At 39.6% G+C, this 18,788-nt stretch overlaps 1 long non-coding RNA gene across 3 annotated transcripts in view; it reads left to right on the top strand.

Moving 5' to 3' along the window:
* The first annotated feature begins 7,893 nt into the window (after window positions 1–7,893).
* LOC141577458 (uncharacterized) overlaps window positions 7,894–18,788 on the top strand; it is an 86,527-nt gene continuing 75,632 nt past the window's right edge. For 2 of the 3 annotated variants that reach the window (XR_012506386.1, XR_012506385.1), the window contains exons 1-3: window positions 7,894–8,299; window positions 8,417–8,610; window positions 11,546–11,621. This is a non-coding gene — a long non-coding RNA (uncharacterized LOC141577458). The remainder of the gene's footprint in view (window positions 8,300–8,416; window positions 8,611–11,545; window positions 11,622–18,788) is intronic. The other variant, XR_012506384.1, reaches the window with a different exon arrangement.

Here is an 18,788-nt window from a genome sequence, read left to right as displayed (position 1 = left end):
CTGGCTTCCCTAATGGATCCTAACTGTGGGTTACTGTGTATTGCCAGTGTTTGGTGCACAGAGCCCTTCCTGACGGAGGTCTCGATGGCAGTTGGGCACTTTGCTCTTCTTGACTGCCCCAGTCTGTTTGCATTGTTGGCATCTTCCCAGTGCTGCCTGGAGTCGGGTTTCTGCACGCTTCTTTTCCTTAATGGAAACTAGAAGCTAAGGTTGTTAAATACATTCAAATAGGACTGCTCAGGGAAACATTTAAAAAGTCATCAGAAACCATTTTCCCCCCTGAAAATCAGAGAGAGAAGGAGCAAAGGAAAGACAGAGACAGAGACAGAGAAACAGAGACAGAGATTTACTGTCTTGACCTGAGCAACAGACTATCCTATCCTAGCTCGTTAAGAGTGAGTTTCTGGGCGTATGGCAAATTCTAAAAATGTTTCTTGAAATTTGGTGGATAAATATATACATTTAATTTTTATACATGTACTTTTATATGCTCTAGCAAAAAAATTCTATGTAAAAATTAAATATATATATAATGTTATTGGAAATGTCTGGTGTTTCTTATCACAACTGAGAGAACAGGAAATTATTTAATGCAGAAAAACCCCAAAAACAAAAAACAAAAAAACAAAAAGACAATGGGCTGCTGGAATCATAGAAATCCAGTTTGAGGAATTTCATCCCCCAAAGAAAAAAGTCATTAACCAACATTTCCCCCATCTTTTTTAGGATGTGTAAAATGTCAGATGAATAATTAAGACTCTAACAGCTGACATAGTAATTGAAGTCAAATCAGTTGGATTCTATCCTGTTTCCATCACTTACTAGGTGGGTGGCTCTTTATACAGGTTACTCAACTTCTCTGAATGTTTGAATGTTTCCTCATCTGTACAAGGGGTAAAAATAATGCCAAATTCTTAAGATTGCTGTGAAATTCAATGTAATATTCTATGCAAAGCTGCACTTAGTAAATGCTAGATGAAGATCAGCTGAAGATCAGCTGTTATTATTAACATTTAACTTGGGGAAGGAGGTTGGATTAGCTTCTGAAGTTTGCCACAGCAATTAGCACAAACTAGATGGCTTAAAACAATAGAAATGTATTTTCTCACAGTTCTGGAGCCAGAAGGCCAAAACTGAGCTGTCAGCAGGGCTGCAATCCCTCTGGGGGCTCAAAGGGAGACTCCTTCATTGCCTCTTCCAGTTTCTGGTGGTTGTGGGCAATCTTTGTGTCTACCTTGTTTCCATCTCTGCCTCGTCCTCAATGGCCCTCTCCTCTGCAGGTCTACTTCTCTCTGTCTCTTACAAGGACGCTTGTCATTGGATTTAAGGCCCATTTGGGTAATCCAGGATAATCTCATCTCAAGATCCTAAACTTAATTACACCTGCAAAGACACATTTCCAAATAAGGTCACATTCACAGGATCCAGGTATTAGAAGGTGGGCATATCTTTTCAGGGACCACCATTCAACCCTCTACAGGTGTTAAGCATGCCTTTCACTTCTCTTTCAACTTTATTCTTATTCTACCCCTACTTTGTTTCCTAAATGCTAATGGTTCTGCCTTGACTCAAGAAACATTTATGAGTGTTAACTCTATGTTAGGCTCAGTGTCATGGAGGATAAAAAAATAAAACATCTTGGACCACAAAGTAATGCAAATCAGAAATGATTGAGGCTGTCAGAGAGATACAGATGAAGGAAGTTAGAGTATGAGTGATTACTTCAGAAGGGAGAGAGTAATTCAACCAGGTGAATACAATATGGAAGTGTAGGGATGGGAAAATAACATTCCAAGTAGAAGAAACAGCAGGAGCAAATGTAGAGCAATGGAATAGCATAGCAAATGGTTTTTGCTTAGGCTAAGAGTCTACAAGTTATGACCCGACCATCCTTTTTTCTGTTTTTGTATGGCCCCCGAACTAAGGATGGTTTTTATATTTTTTTTAATGTTTGGGGGAAAAGGTAAAGGATGAAAAAGAATTTGCAGTGTGTAAAAATTATATAAAATTCAAATTTCAGGGTCCATAACGAAAGTTTTTTTTTTTTTTCTTTAAATACATCTGCATTCATTTATTTACATATTGTCTAAGGCTGCTTTTGTGCTACCATGGCAGATCTGAGTAATGTGACAGAGACCATAATGGCTAAAGAGCCTAACATATTTACTCTCTGACCCTTTACAAAGAAAGCTTGCAGACTCCTGCTTTAGCAGCAATATAAGTGGCCTGAAGGCAAACAGTGGAAGGAGATGTGCTGGTTCTGTATACGTACTTAGCCCTTTGAAAGAGCCCATGTTCTTGACTTTGCCTAGTCTTTTTCTACACATCTAAATATACTGTTCTAAAATCTTACTCTCTCAAGGCTTTATGTGGTTATTTGCTAAATTGCCTGATAGCTAAATTTGCAATCCTCTTTAAGCCGTGGTTGAAATAAATAACAGTTTAAGGTGTGACTTATTTTGCCTTGTAGGTAACATATTTGGAATTTAGGAGACCCCAAACCACAGAACTGCCCACTGGTAGACTGGTAGGACAGATATATTGCAGAGTTGAGCCTTTTTTCAGCCCTCATGACACACCACAGAGGCAGCCAATTCTTCTACCAAACAAAAACTAATTTAGTTGGTTGGTGGTTTGATTGTCTTTTCAGTTGGTTAAGGTAATAGCCATTTGCTGCTAAATTACTCCTTGGGGGAGGGGAAAATAGCAAGAATTACCTTGCAATAATCACCAGCCATTGAGAGTTAAATCTCTGTGCCCCTTTTACCTAATAAGGCAGCCCTGGGTAGCAATCATTAAGATGGCGATTTTTCCATAAAGGAGAAAACAACTCCCCAGTGAATACGAGCTGAGATTAGAAAAGCAGGAAGCAGTGTTCTCAAATTTTAGCACAGGGAATTATTACCAGGGGAGCCTGTTAAAATGCAGATTCTCTGGTCTCTCCCCCAGAGGATCTGTGGGTCTTCAGTGAAACTCAGGACTATGTAGCAAAGATTTAAAGAGGGGGGAAAATGAAGGATCCAACTGCATCCTGCAAGGAAAGTTTTGTATTTTGCTCTTTACTTTCCCCTTGAATCTCTAAGTTGTTATAGTTACATGTATGTTCGTATAGATAACAAGAATAAGTTTAGGCAAGGGCATCACTTTGAAAAAAATTCCTATTCTCTCATTCTGTTTAACTAAGCTTATTGCCAGGCAGTAAATATAAATTGGTTCCTTATCTAAGTAAAAAATAACTTGATTGGAGAGAACGGCTAGGTCTTTGAAGGCAGGCTTACATACAATGGAATATGATTCAGTCTTTATAAAGGAAAATTCTGTCATATGTGACAGCAGGGATGAACCTTAAGAACATTACACTGAGTGAAATAAGCCAGTCACAGTGGGAAGTAATGAAATTTCTCCTTGGTGAAATAGTTGCATGCTCTTCCATCCATGGTGTTCTACTTTAAATTCAAATTCCATGGGAAGAGTCTGTTCTAACTTGGTCACATGCTCTCCCCTAGGCTAATCACCCACAGCCAGGGGTGTTCTATTCTCACTTCATTTTGAGAGAAACACTGGAGATTTGAAGATACTGTTCATGTCTATTTCATCCTGGAATTCTCCAAAGCACTTGCCTTAGTGCCATATACACAGTATGTGTGCAAATACTGGTTGAATGAATAACAGAATGAAACACCAGCTCTTGGGGACTTGTCTTGACCTTTATCTCTGTTCCTTAATTTGTACTTATAGCATGTGGATGTGTCGTTTCTGTGGCAGATTTAACCTAAGCATTATGTGCCAAAAACTTTTTTTAAGTTTATGTTCAGAAATATGCTATTATTAAAGTAACTTTCAGAGCTTTCCTCTTTATGATAAAAAATGGATAGAGAGTGTTCAGAAGGTACTAGACTATGATTTACACTCAGAAATACATGGTTTATTAAATAAACCAAAGAAATTCATAGTTTATCAGTCTGGACTCACTACATGCTTTTGTTCAACCTAGTAAATAGTCCCAGGTTTCTTGAATTATGGCAAACCATAGCCCATAGATTAAAACTGGCCCACTGCTTGTTTTGTAAATTAGGTTTCATTGGAACATAATGTTGCTCTTTTCCTTAACGTTTTGTCTGTGGCTGCTTCGGTGCTACCATGGCCCAGCTGAGTACTCACAACAGTGATCCTGTGGCTGGCAATGCTGCAGTGTTTACTATCTGGCTTTTTACAGAAATGTGTGCTGACTCCTGATTTAGACTCTGCAAACCTCTATATGGGTGATGTACTCTAACCTTGACAAAAGGCTCAAGATCTCACCCTCACCCTCTTTTCTCACTCCAAGAGGGGAGGATTGTGATGTGAATCAAAGACAGGTGAAGGGCACACAGATCACAGTGGAGCTTTTGTTGGGAGGGTAAAGGGAGCCAAGCTCTTTTCCAATTCATGATTTATGCTGTCCTATCTTATGCTACCTTTGGTGGAGATAGACGGCAGAAACAAAGTGGGACCATGGTGGGTACTGGGGAAGAGTCGTGCAGCTGTTGAGAGCAGATTTAGGTGTAAGTTTTCAGAGAGAAATGTCAGCGTACGGGAGTATGCAGTTCTCTGTGGGCCAGGCCATCTGACCCAGACAGGCACTGGGGCCGGACTGGGAATAGTGAGCCTACAGCTGGCGTAACCATCATTCTCTAGCCCTGTTCCATTGTGGGAAATGTTAAATTACAAAGTTTCCTTCTCACAGTGAACAGAAATTCTCTTCCTTGGTATTGATTCATTCTTCTAGAGTTTTCTCTGTGTTATGGGCTGAATTGTGTCCCCCCCTAAAATTCATATGTTGAAGTCCTAATCTCTGGTAATTCAGAACATGGTTTCTTCCTTGAAGACGGATCTTCAACTAGGTAGTTGAATTAAAACGGGGTCATTGGGGGTGGCCCTAATCCAATCTGTCTGATGTCCTTATACAAAGAGGAGCTAGGAAAAGGCCATGTGAAGACACAGGAAGAAGACCATCCATACGTCAAGGAGAGAGCCCTCAACTAGACCTACTAACTCCTTTATCTTGGACTTCTGGCCTCTAAACTCGTGAGAAAATGAATTTCTATTGTTAAAACTGCCTAGTCTGTGGTACTAGTAAACTGATGTACCATGTATCAGCTTTCATACATGGGTAGACAACTATCATCTCTTCTGTTCACCAGTTAAATATCTTCTCTCCTCTCATACATTTCATTTCGGCTTACCCACTAGGTCCTACCTCTGTTATTTTTTGATATTTATGTTTTCTAAATGTTTCTATCCATTGGTTCAGCAATTCCACCTCCAGGAATTTTCCATCCTAAGGAAATCATTCTACAGAAGCACAATGCTTTGTGCACAAAGACTTGCATCCCACTGATGCATATTATTTTCTTCAACTTAGGAAAATAGTCCAATATATATACTAATTTATTTATTTTTCAAAAAAATTTAATGTAAAATAGATGTCTGGTGAAATCTCCCCAAAATAAGAAAATTTGTAAATAAAAAGAAAAAATCTCCCCTTACGTTTCCCATAGACACACTCCCCAGAGGTAACAATGGGAGTGTATCCACTGCACATGTGATTATAAACATAGACATACTTTTAAACAGAAATAGGAAAACTATTATACATAACACTATAATTTTTTCTCTTATGATAGCATGGATATCTTCTTATGTTATTTCAGTTCCTCACCCTTCCTTCCTTGACTGCCTTCATAACTCCTGCCCAGCTTTAGAAAGTCAGGTTGTTGCCTTCCTCTCCTTCCCTAAAGCTCTACTAAGTGTCCTTTCCCTGGGTTTTTACAGTGCCCTGAGCATAGTTAATGACCTCGCCCAACCTATATGACCATAGTTAAGAATAATGGCTCTGGAGCCAAACTGCCTGGGTTTGAATCCTAGTGTATTCTTTTCCTATGGCTGCTACAATAAATTATCACAAACTTAGTGGCTTGAAACAACAGAAATTTATTATCGTATAGCTCTGGAGGTCAAAAGTCCTAAAATCAAGGTGTCAGCATGTTTGTGTTTCTTCTGAAGGGTCCAGGGAAAAATCTGTTTCTTTGCCTTTTCCAGCTTCAAAAGGCCTCCTGCACTCCTTGGTTTGTGATGTAGCATCTTCAAGTCTCTCTCTCATACACACACACACACACACACACACACAAACCCACTTCTGATTTCATTGTCACATCTCTGATTCTGATATTGCTGTCTCACTCTTATAAAGATTCTTGTGATGACACTGGACTTACTCAGGTAACAGGATAATCATGCCCCTCAACCCCCCACCCCCAATATCCTTAATCACATCTGCAAAGTTCCTTTCCCATCTAAGGTAACATTATGTGTTATCATTTTACCTTATAGGTAGTTTCCATGTAGATTAATATTTATAAGTTCTAGGGATTAGGAGGTAGACATCTTCAAGGAGCTATTATTCTACCTAGAAACACCATCTTGTTAAAAAGATGTGCCTCCCATGTTGTGTCTTCATCATCTATTAAAATAGGAAAGAGATTGTTCCTACTCATAAGGTTAATAAGAGAATTCACTGAGGTCATTTATGTGAATGGTGCCTGGAACACAGTAGATGTTCAGTAGTGTTAGTCATTATTATAATTATATACTTATCTATGAACTGTATTTGCCCTACACTAGACAGGTAGTTCCTTGAAGAATAGTATTACATATTATGTACCCAATAAATGTTTGCAAAACTGAGTTGCTCAGCCTAAAAGATTTAGCCAGTAAAAATGATACAGAATTTGAAATGTTATGAAAAAAGCATCATATTTTGTTGTCATATTAAGTGAAAAAAGCAAAATAAAATATGCATAGACAATCAGCTGTTTTAAATGTACAGAACTAAAAATTATGCATAAAAATAGACTGGGAGGAGATATGCTCAAACATTAACAGTTGGTGGTCTTGGAATGGTGGAAAGATGGGTGATTTTTTTCAATTCCTATTTTTACTTTCACACTTCCTCTATTGTGCATATTTATTTTTAAGATGTAAAATCAATTTACATCTGATTTACACATACACATGCACATGCACACTCCCGTACACCTCTTGCTTGTTAAATATTAGAAGTGACATTGTACACACAGTTAGAATTCAGGTTTTGGGTTACTATTTGGGTTATAGTTCTGGTCCATCATTTACGAGCACTGGCTACTTGGAGGAAGCTGCTGTTGTGGGCGTTGTTGTTATTGTAGTTGTTTCTACTTCACTGCCCTCACCTGAGAGCTAAGGAGGGCAATGGTCCATCCGAGGGCTGCAGTGGGTCCAGTGAGATAATGCATGTAATCTCCCGGCACGTCACATGACACACAACAGGTCTCAAATAAAGTGTTAGCTCACTCTTCTCAGGGTTATTATAACTGAGAGGATGATGCTAGTTAGAGCACACTTACAAAGAGTTGTAAGGAGGCATTTGTTCAGAGAAGGGAAGCAGTTAAAATTGGGAATAAAACCAGCTTCTGGAGCTCAGCATCGTAAGATTTATTTCATTTAAGCCCCTCGGGTAAAGCTATGCCAAATCTGATGCTACAAGAATGTTTTTCAAACATTGTTTTTAGCAACAGAACTCCCTCACACTACAACTCTCATGCAGATTCCCCAGATTTAAGACGGATCAGAACTACTGCTCTGGTAAAATGGGAGTCAGGCCATGTGTCCTGAGCTCCACGTTGCTCTTACAGAGCTGAGGCTTCTCAGAGAATAATGTGGAAAACGTTCTTCCAGCACAAACCTAACTGGTTTGCAAGTTATAACTTGGCCAGCTTCTGCGAGATGGGGCACAGTGTCCCTGGCACTCTATTGCGGTTTGAGGGGGCAGCGGGGGCACCGGGCACATTAGGAACAGCTGTACCCAGGCTCCTGAACTACTTGGCACTGCGTTTGTACATGTCTCAAGCCTGTTCCTTAGGAGCTGTGCCCTTATTTGAGCCAGAACTACACAAAGGCATTGTCCTCAAACACTGGGTCTCCTCTTTCTTGACTGGCTCTTGTTTACTCATTCATCAGCAGGTGGCTGCTGGAACGTTCCCCTTTGATTTTGTGGCTCAGGAGCAGCGGGCCAAGACCTAAGCTGAATAAACATCATATCATTTGGCACTGGCAGGATTCCTGGTATCCCGGGTCAGGCGAGGTTTAAGGAGGATTAGGTTTAGATTAGAAAGAGGGTTGAGTTATTTTTTTCCCCTGTGGTCTCTCTTAAGTGCCTTAGGGTTTTGTAAGAGGAAAGTGGGCTGATAACCTGGGCTCGGTTGCTCCAGAAGTAAAAGTGGTGAGTTTGGTGTTCTTTTCTGGAAGATCAGAGTATGTTCTTCTCCTGAATGTGGTTTCTCGCGGGAGGGTGCTGGGCTCTTGAGAATTTGCTGAATGCTCTACACCTTTTCTCTAGAAAACTATGTGCACGTGTGTGGGCGGGCGCGCATGCGCACACCTGCAACACGCGGCCACAGCCACACAGGCGCGCGCGTGCGCATACGCACTCACACGTTTACTTACTCCCCGCGGGTTTCTGAGAAACGCAGGCTGGACGACTTTTCAGAGCCTACGCAACTCACTAAGGAGGGAGACCTCACTCTTTCCAAGGTAAGCCTGGGGGTGCCCCGCCTAGCTGTCGTCCCCAGAGTGGCTCCTCGGTGACCACTGGCCGTGCTGAATGGCCCTTGGAGTCACAACGCCAGGTTTCCTTGGTAGTCTGGCCTTGGGGAGGCTGGCGGTGGGCTCTGGCACTCGCTCTTGTTTATAACACAAGGCCTTGCTCCACTCCCTGGCGAAGGCTTGCAAACCCAAACCGCTTCATTTCCCAGCCACAAACAGGTTAGTGGGTAGTGGGGGAGGGGAACAATACCATGGCGAACACCTTTTGAAAGCACACCTTCTCCTTAGATTCCCTGGAAGATTGTCTTTTCAACGCAGGGTACGCCAGCTCCAGCTTTGCTTCTGGGGGCAACTGTGGTTACCTCTGCCCTCCAGGAAAAGAAATGGCTGGCTGAATTTTAACTCCTTGTTTTTCTCTTTCTTATTGGTGTCCTCCGCACCACCATCATTTGTTTTAAGGGGAAGGCGAACATGTATTTTCCTTCAAATAAATGGTGTTCCCATTTACAGTTAAGAGACGGGAGTGCCCAGGCTGCCGTTTACTTGTGTAACAGTGAGCAAGTCATTTAACCTCTCTGAGCCTCAGTTTTCTGCAGGGATTAAAACACTACCTGCTGCCTGGGGTAGTCATGAAAAACCAACATGGGGCAAGTAATTGGCAACTCTCTCACTCCAAGTGAACATTTGGGATTGGTTTACCGTTTATACTGTAAGTAGATTCTTATCCTCCAGTGCAACATGATTTCCCTCTAAAAACGCTTTCTAGAACCTTAAACACAAGCATAGGCTTTCTCCAGTTTTACATAAGGAATTTCCACTTGCCACCTCTAGAAAGAACAACTACTTAAGTGGCATCATTTTAGGGACCAGTTGAAGATTCTAATCCCAAATAGTACTCTTAGCATGAAGATAAGGGAACTTGGTTGTGTCCAACCTAGTCTACTGCATAATAAATATATTTTAAAACATTCAAACTCTGCTTTTCGTTTTTACACCACTGTCATGTAAGTGGAGAAGTCCATACTGGTGTCTATAAGAGTTAACATTTATTTGAGCACTTTTCATGTCCTAGTACATGTCCTAAGCACTTTACCTAGTTTAATCCTTTCAATAACCCTCCAAATAGGTACTATTATTATTTTATAAATGGAAACAGAGGCTCAGAGAGGTTAAGTAAATGGTCCAGGGTCACAGAGCTTATAAGTACCAGAGCTAGTGGTAAATATCCAGCCTCTTGCTGCTTTGATCTCCAACTTTTTATGAGAATATGTTGCCTCTCCTTATGCTCCCTAAAATAATAATTTTCAGTTGAGAAGTTCGTCCTTGCTCCCTTCGATAGGCCTGACAGTCTCCCCTAGCAGAAATCTCAGATGGCTTAACACTGTCCAAAGTTTCAGATTTATTTAAAGCAGCCTTCAGATTGTTTGTAAAGCTGCTGGAAAATTTATTTTTTAACCTCTATGCTGAATAAAATTATGTATGTGCGCACATGCTTCAGTGCTCATCAGTAAGGGAGGGAAGATGTAATAGTGTCAGTTTACATCATCCAGAATGTTTGCTACTAAACATAAGAAATAGTTGTTAAAGCCATGCACAGACTCACATGCTGGTGCTTACAGAACTTACACCGTGATCTCCAGGTTATCCTTTCATTTCTGTTGGCCCGGAGCAGGTTTTGGATATGAACTAAACTTCTTTATGTGATTTTTTTTCTGATTATAGAAGTGATATATATGTCCATTGTAGGAAATTTAGAAAATATGGAAGAGTATAAAGAAGCCAGTAAAATTAAGCTAAATTTCTTAGTGTGTGATCTGGGCCCAAAATCAAAGTTCTTTTGGGTTTAGATAATACCTGTGCATTTTTTGTGTGTGTGTGTGAAGAACTACAAAGAAAAGCCTTTTGATTCCAGGGCAATTTTAAGGTATTTTACCATAAGTCATTTTAAAGCAGTCAAGTGAGAAAAAAGAAAATTTTCCCTGCTCCTAATTGTTACAGATCAATCTCTAGAGAATTGTTGAATTAGGGGGTAAAGTAAGCTTATGACATCCTCAAACGCTTTGAAATTTATGGCAAACTGGATTCTTGCTTTCTTTAAACTTCCAAGATGATCCTGAATCTTGAGTTTCCAAAGCTGTGAATTAAAAAATTTAACTAGAAATGTGATTTCCTTCTCTCCATTTTCCCTCATTTTCCTACCTAGTATAAAAGATTAAAATATTATACCTTAAAAAAGAAAATTATAAAAATCAAGTTTTTCATAATCACATTTAGATATTTACAATTCTTAATATATACATCTCATCTGAATATGAGTCAAAGAATACACTCATATTTCTCACTATACTGGCCATCAAATATTTTGAGATACTTAAAAGTCATTTTCATGTGCAGATTGCATATGAACACGTAATAGAAAAAGATCAGACCATTTACTTGTTTACATCCTTTAATCAACTACCCTGAACTGATACTGTGTTCAGAATGTCTTCAGTGGTATGTGAAAAATGAGGTAGATTGGAACCTTACTTTCCTCTTTGGTCTCAAGTCAGATCAGAGAGGAGTTGACTTCATTCTAAACGACATTACTTCTTTTGTTGTCTATGGGCCTAGATCCTGTGAAGCAATTAATGTTTTCACGTTTATAGTCCACAGTTTCAGAGGCATTAATTGCTTGTATAATTACTTATTTATGTAATATTTATGTACTTGCTTATCACTTCACTTAATCTGAGAACCTCAATGTAATTCATAAATATTAACATACTATAACTATGCTTTATCACAAGAAAAATACGATGTACAGTCATTGATAGTTTTAAATCATCATTAGCTTTGTAGTTGACCTAGAAAGCTGTCATTTAGATTTGTGGCTGTGGCTTCTCTCTATCTTACAGTAAGTCATTATTTTTGTGTGTGTCAGTGATCTGTACCACATATTGAAAGAAGTCTGGATGATGTTCGGCATTGCCAAGTGATTGATACCAGAAGAGCACAATGTAAGTTTACTCTTGCCTACTTTAAGATTTTCAGTGTTTTGCCTTTAAGATATTAGGAGCATCTTTAATTGAACACATGAGATTTGATTCTTAGGGTTCTCTAAATAACTGATAACACACTTCCTAGAGTGAGTTTTGAAAACCAACCAAACAAATAGAAAGTCTATTATTCTAAGCACAGCATTTACCAGGACGAAGAAAATAAACAAACAAACCAACATTACAATGATATCTAGTCTGGATATCTGTCTAGGCGTGTGACTTTTGCCCTTTGCCTTTTTCTCTGAACCCTCTGAATATTTTGACCTTTTTTTCCTAAACCTCAGATCCCTGGCCTGTGTTATTTGTTGTCATTGCCTTCACTGTCATTGCTGCTTTTTAGTTAATTCTCTTAGGATTGTGGAGCTCCATGCTATGAATTATGATTTATAATCTCTTGTCCTGTGTTTATGACAATCTGCTTCTTTCTGACATGATTTATTGCTGACCTTGTTTTTAACATTTGGACATAATGCTTTTATATTTCAAAGCCGAACTGTGATCTCTGTGTGTATATATTTTTTAATCTTGAGCAATGAATCTGGGGAACCACAGATGAGAACCAGTAAAAAAGAAAAAAAAAATCCCTGAAATGCAGTAGTAGTAGTTGCTGTGATTCAACAGGAGGGATGTGAAGGCTGTGATGCACACAGTCTCAGAAGAGGAGCTTGTTTGGAGTGTAAATCTAAGTCACTCCCTGGCCCAGTAATACTCCACCAGGGCCTTGGAAGTCAGGAGGATCATCTGTGACTTTATAGTGAATAACAGTGTCTGCTTTTTCAAAAGAATGACGAAAGATGGGAGGCACTCTTATCTACTCTAAGTATACATTTTTGCTAGCAATATGCTAATTTAACAAATATCTGTATGTATCTCAACATGTCAGTAATACTAGTCACGTTCATGTTAGCGTGTTTAAATGTTGGTAAATGTGTCATTGTAGCCATTTGGGTTGCAGACTTATAATACAGATAACGCCCCCATGAGGACATACTTAGATGGTCTTCTCAAATCTTTCAATTTTGCGTTTAAGTTAATATTAAAGGAAGTAATTACATTATAAAATTACAGTTTCTCAAAAGGCTTTTGAGTCCAGGTTCCTGCTGTGCTGGAAGGTGGCAGTTACTGGTCTTAGGCTTTAGACACTGTATTTTCATTAAGGTTAATTCTACTGCTTGCATGGCCGTCCATCTCTACACGGAATAACCCATTTTCTAGGATACCTTCTTTAAAAGTAATAGAACTTCCTACTGAAGCAATGTAAGACTAATATTTTAAAAATTATTATTCTCGAGCAGTCCTCAGTAGAAGCAGAGAAAAGTGACCATTTTTCTTCCTTGGTTCCTTCCTGTCTTACATTCTAGTTAAAAGGAAATGTATGAATCCTGTACATTTATACCACGTGGCTAGCAAGTCAGTATTCTGTTATCAGAACTTACCTCTTGTCTTTACCTGGTTGGAGATCCACCAAACTCTATCAGATAAGGGCCTCTGAAGAATATCTTTTGGAAGAAGCACAGGTATGGATTTAGTGCATCTTGATCCAAATATATTTCTTCTGTGTCACCCACCATGTGACCTTGGGCAAATTAACCTCAGTTTCAAAACCTGTCAAAAAAAAGAAACCAATAGCTAATTTTTAGAATGGTGATAATGATTAAATTAGGTAAAAAACATAGATTAAGTACCTAAAACAGTGCCTTCTACCTGCTACATAGACCTGTAAATAGACCTAAGGTAATGAGCTAATCTCTGAAATATTTCTATAGTCCTCATTAAATCTCCTGTCTCATAATTCTCTCCAGAGCTTATGAAAAACAGTAAGCTTTTCCTTATGTAAAAATAATCCCACCTTTCAGAAAGAAAATTGCCACTTTATCTTTACCAGCAATTACTCCTTCTTTGTCTTACTTGTTCAGCCAAAACAGTATACAATAATTGAAACAATTGTTGAGAAATCAAAAAACTGTGTCCTTACTTGGGTTGGCCACAGTTGGTGATGAAATTTGAAAGATATAGAAAGGCAAGAAGAAGCCATATGGATATAATTTCTTAAAAATGTAAGATGAAATTCAAGCAAGGTATTCTAATGTACTGGCAAAATGGAAGGGGTTGCTGGACCATCTCTGATCACTTAATCTTAGAGGTAGTTATGAAGAGAAAAATCCATTCAGGAGAGTGTCAAAGAAGATAAGTTCTGAAGAGGCGCTGAAAAAAAAAATGTGATTAATCCTATCAAAAGCAGTGGGCAGGGGAGACCAGAATAATAGTGAGTCTCAAGTGTTTCACAAAGACCTTTTGTGTATGCCATCTCTGTTCCTTACAGCAGCCTTGAGAGAGGGGATCCTCACCTACTATCATTATTTTATAGATGTGGAACTGAAGCTCAGGCACAATCAAATGACTTGCCCAAAGTCATACAGCTAGTAAAGAATGAGGCTAAGACCTGAACACAGGTCTTCCAATTCAAAGGCCATTATAACCTGCTTTGAGGGAACATCACACGTGGTTGTGTCACTAAGGACTACTGACTGATAAGCTCTGTTTATAATAGAAGGCAGACTTTTTCTGCCTTGAATATATTCACCTGAATAACTAAGGGAAATGTTTAGAAGCCTTAAATAAAGACATTATCTTTCAGGTTATCTTCAGCTTCTAAATGTTTCTTATGTCAATATATTAAGTTTCTGAGGGATATATATGTCCCAGAAGAGACTTCAGGAAAACATAACTGTGTTAATACCTTCTGAGGCTTGAGCCCAAACCCATATTGGATTTCCTATCCTGGTGGCATCAGCTAGGCTATGTCTTCACCTCTAGGTGAATAAGGCTTAGTATAAAGGCAGACTAAAGATAAGAGGCTTGATTATTGCACTCCAGACCATAGTGGACATTTGTCAGTCATCTTGCAGGAAATTAAAAAATAAAATTAGCTGAGATATAGTAACACTTATATGGTAAAATACACAAACTTTCAGTGTACAACTTGGTGAATTTTTACTCATGTATCCACCCATGTAAACCACTACCATTAAGACATGGAACATTTCTGGCACCTGCAGGCTATTTCAGAGTATCTGTAAAAATGAACTTCCCCGCTCTAAACTATCAATGGGTAATAAGACAGCCTTTGTCTACAGACCTAACTGGGCAGGCACGTGCAAGCAAGTATTTTAAAACTTAACGGAGTTTCTAGCTATTCAGAGGGATGCCTTAAGGTGACCACCGGGGTGGGTCAAGCATTTACTGGATCTTGCTGTTTTGGGCTGTTGCTCTGCGGTATTTCACCCATCTGTTCACTCTTAGGTAGTTTATATCCGAGGAGATGGTCACTCCTTCCACGTGGTTTTTTTGTTGTTGTTTTTTTAATTGAAGTACAGGCAATTACAGTGTGTCAATTTCTGGTGTACAGCACACTGTCCCAATCTTGCATATACATATACATATTTGTTTTCATATATTTTAATATTAAAGGTTATTACAAGATATTGAGCAAGGTTCCCTGTGCTATAAAAAAGAAACTTTAAAAAAATCTGTTTTAATATATAGTGGCTAACATTTGTAAATATCAAACTCCCAAATTTACCCCCTCTCACCCTCTTTCCCTGGGGGTAAATTTGGGAGTTTGATATTTACAAATGTTAGTAAACAAGTTTTTTAACTAAGCCTGAGAGTCTCTTTCTGTTTTGTAGATGAGTTCATAGTGTCCTTTTTTTTTTTTAAGATTCCACATATGAGTGATACCATATGGTATTTTTCTTTCTCTTTCTGGCTTACTTCACTTAGAATGACAATCTCTAGGTCCATCCATGTTGCTGAAAATGGCATTATTTTATTATTTTTATGGCTGAATAGTATTCCATTGTGTAAATATACCACAGCTTCTTTATTCAGTCATCTGTTGATAGACATTTAGGTTGCTTCCATGTTTTGGCTATTGTATTTAACGCTGCTATGAACATTGGGGGTGCATGTATCTTTTCGCATGGGAGTTCCCTCTGGATATATACCCAGGAGTGAGATTGCTGGGTCATATGGTAAGTCTATTTTTGTTTTTTTGAGGATTCTCCATACTGTTCTCCATAATGGTAGCACCAAACTACATTCCCACCAGCAGTGTAGGAGGGTTCCCTTTTCTCCACACCCTCTCAAGCATTTGTCATTTGTGAACTTTTGAATGATGGCCATTCTGACTGGTGTGAGGTGATACCTCATTGTAGTTTTGATTTGCATTTCTCTGATAATTAGTGATATTGAGCATTTTTTCATGTGCCTATTGATCATTTGTATTTCTTCCTTGGAGAAATTTGTCCTTCCATGTGGTTTGAATCAGACTAACCCCCTCCTGAAGCTCCCAGGTTGGATGGTGAGAACTAGCCCTACACCAGTGAGTACACGGCATCCCCTACCCACAGTGATAGGCTGAGGGATAGGCGTGTATGCCTGGGCTTCGGTCACAGCCAGTGCGATGCAGTGGGCCTGCTGAGATCTCTGGGATTGAGACAGGCTCACACAGTTGCTGTTAAATGCTGAAAGATATGAAAAGTTGGTGTGATAATCCTGAGACAGTGGGCAAAAGGCATCTGAGAGGGAGCCAGTTTGAGGGAGAATGGAGCCAACAGACTGAAAGAAGGAAACCGATCTGCTGCCATAGCAGAGCTCCCAAGTCCACCCATGCCCAAAACAAGATCTAGCCCTCGACTTGTATTTTAAGGCTCAATAGATTCTCTTGCATAAGCCAGTTTGAATTGGGTTTTCTGTCACTTGCAGTAAAAATGACCTAATAAGTGTCTATAGGACTGAAGTAGTCTCTATAAGAGAATGAGGGAATTTTTTTTTTCTTCTTGGAAGAGAGTGGGCTCACAAGAGGGGGAGGGGAGGGAGGCTGGAGTGCCAGCTGTTGTAGAAAAGGATGAAAGACTTGTTTTTAAAAAACAAGGGTGACAAATATTCATGTTTTTGCAATCTTCGTAAAGTAAATTTCACCTTCCCAAAATGCTGGTAAAGTCTGCTATATGCAAGAATGCCTTGTGTGAATGGTGTGTGTGCGTGTGTTTGTGTGTGAGAGAGAGAAATACTGGGTTTTACATTGTGTTGGCATGGTACAAAATAAGGAAAACAGGAGTTGATGAAAAGATCAATTCTCAACTCAACAAACTGAGCAGAATAGGAGCTTGGAGTCAGAGCTGACAGAATACAAGCCCTCCAGAAATCCATAGGACTGTTGAGGAATGCCTTAGACTTTACACATGGGATAGAGGGTTGAGCCTATCTCCTCTAGATCTTAAGGGGCAGAATGACTACAACTCACTGTGGCTTATGTTATTCCTACTTGTTTGACAAAAACGTTACTTGCTAGTAAGAATTTTCTCAATTCTAACTCTGGTCCATTAAACAGGAACCCAAAAGGCCAACAAATAAGTTCTACATGCAGAGTGAAAAACAGATCATGGGAAGACATTTTCCAAAAGTACCTTGAAATAAAGAACTTGAAAACTATTCACTTTACTGCTTTGCAAAAAGTCAGTTTCCCCACCCTAACCATACCCAAAAGGAAACAATATGCAGGCACTTTCCAATGTTTAAAGTAGCTGTCTGTGCACAATGCTAGCCCCGAATGAATTTAACTTACTTGCAGTCCCCTGAAGTTACTAGTTAGTCCCAAGTAAGATATTTACCACTTACTGTGAGTAATAATACTCACCACCCCACCCCTCCTTGGAGCTGCTTCTGCTCGGTTATCATTTATTAAATTGTAACTGTACTGGGTGTTCAGTGAGTATAGACTATAGAGTGGGGAGGCTCCACACCCTCAGAAATTCCATGTGGAAATCATGTATGTGTATGGTTAATACGTTCTCCACTGGCTAATTCCAATTGCAAGAAAGCAGTAACATGTATAAGGTAAGGAAAAGGGGAAACCAGATATTGCAGGTTGGTTCCCCAGGAAACAGACTCTGAGATGGAAATTAGTATGCAAAAGTTTCGTTAATAAGCACTCTAAAGATCAAAACCTTGGGAAGGGAAGGAAAGGGAAGGAAGCAGGATTGGGAAGGGAAGGGAAGGCCGCAGCACTGTAATGCAGTCTAAGCCAAGGTCTGAGTGGCCCCACGGGGAGCACTGAAGCTGGGATGGCTTTTCAGAGTTGTTCTGATTTGGGAGGAGGAAGCATGGACCAATCATGGGGTGCTGGCTGCCCCAGGAAGGGATGTGACTTTGGGTGGAACAGCTCTAAGGACTGTCAGCTGACATCCTTCCAAGAAACACCTGGAGGAATAAATCCATCAGTCCTGAAACGGGGGTCTGTGGCAAGGCATACTGCACCCACACCACCAGAAATCACTTAGGTTTTGGAATTCAGTTAATCTAGTTACGCTGTAGACATATTAACCCCCAGGTCTTTTGGGGAGGAAATTGGAGTGACTCTCCTGGACAGATTCTCCTCAGTTAGTACCTCTGCATACTTAGCCACCTTATTAACCCACCCGATAAGAAAGTTTTCCCAGAGAGGGAAACATGTTAGCCAGAAGATAACTATCATCACCTCACTTGGGATACTAAAGAAGTTACTGACATTAGAGCGAAGTGGTTTGGAGTCGATTCTGGAGTCAAAGAGAATGCTAGTCCTGTCCCTGGAGAGGTCTAAAGGCTTTTCATACTGTTAATTCATGTAGACTTTTGGGTGTATGGGGGCACCAAATGGTTGCTAATGTTTTTCATGGGAAGATGGCTGAGATTCTGTGTTCCTCCTATTTGCAACTTAAACATTTGTTGTCAGTGAAGAGAGCGAGTAACCAAGGTTGTGAAGATACCCTGAGTTCAGAGCTGTTGGCTACCAGCTGTGACTTCAAAGCATATTTTCAAGCACATTATTAATGTTCGATTAACTGCAGACACGCAAGAAACATGGAAATAACTGCTGCATCTATTGATTTTACAGACGTGGCTGGAATGTGTCCCATTTTGGGATAATGGGAATGGGCTGTCTGCATTATTGCTCAGATATTTAATTAACATAATGGTCCCAACCACATTATAAAGGCCAGCACCTCACAAATGATTGGCTTTGTGTAGCAGAAACAAGTGAAAATACAGGAGAGAGAGTTGTGGCTAGGCCCTGTGCTAATT

Source organism: Camelus bactrianus, chromosome 4 (assembly GCF_048773025.1).
Source record: "Camelus bactrianus isolate YW-2024 breed Bactrian camel chromosome 4, ASM4877302v1, whole genome shotgun sequence".
In the NCBI taxonomy this organism is placed as follows: Eukaryota; Metazoa; Chordata; class Mammalia; order Artiodactyla; family Camelidae; genus Camelus; species Camelus bactrianus.
This window is presented reverse-complemented; position numbering and strand designations above follow the sequence as displayed.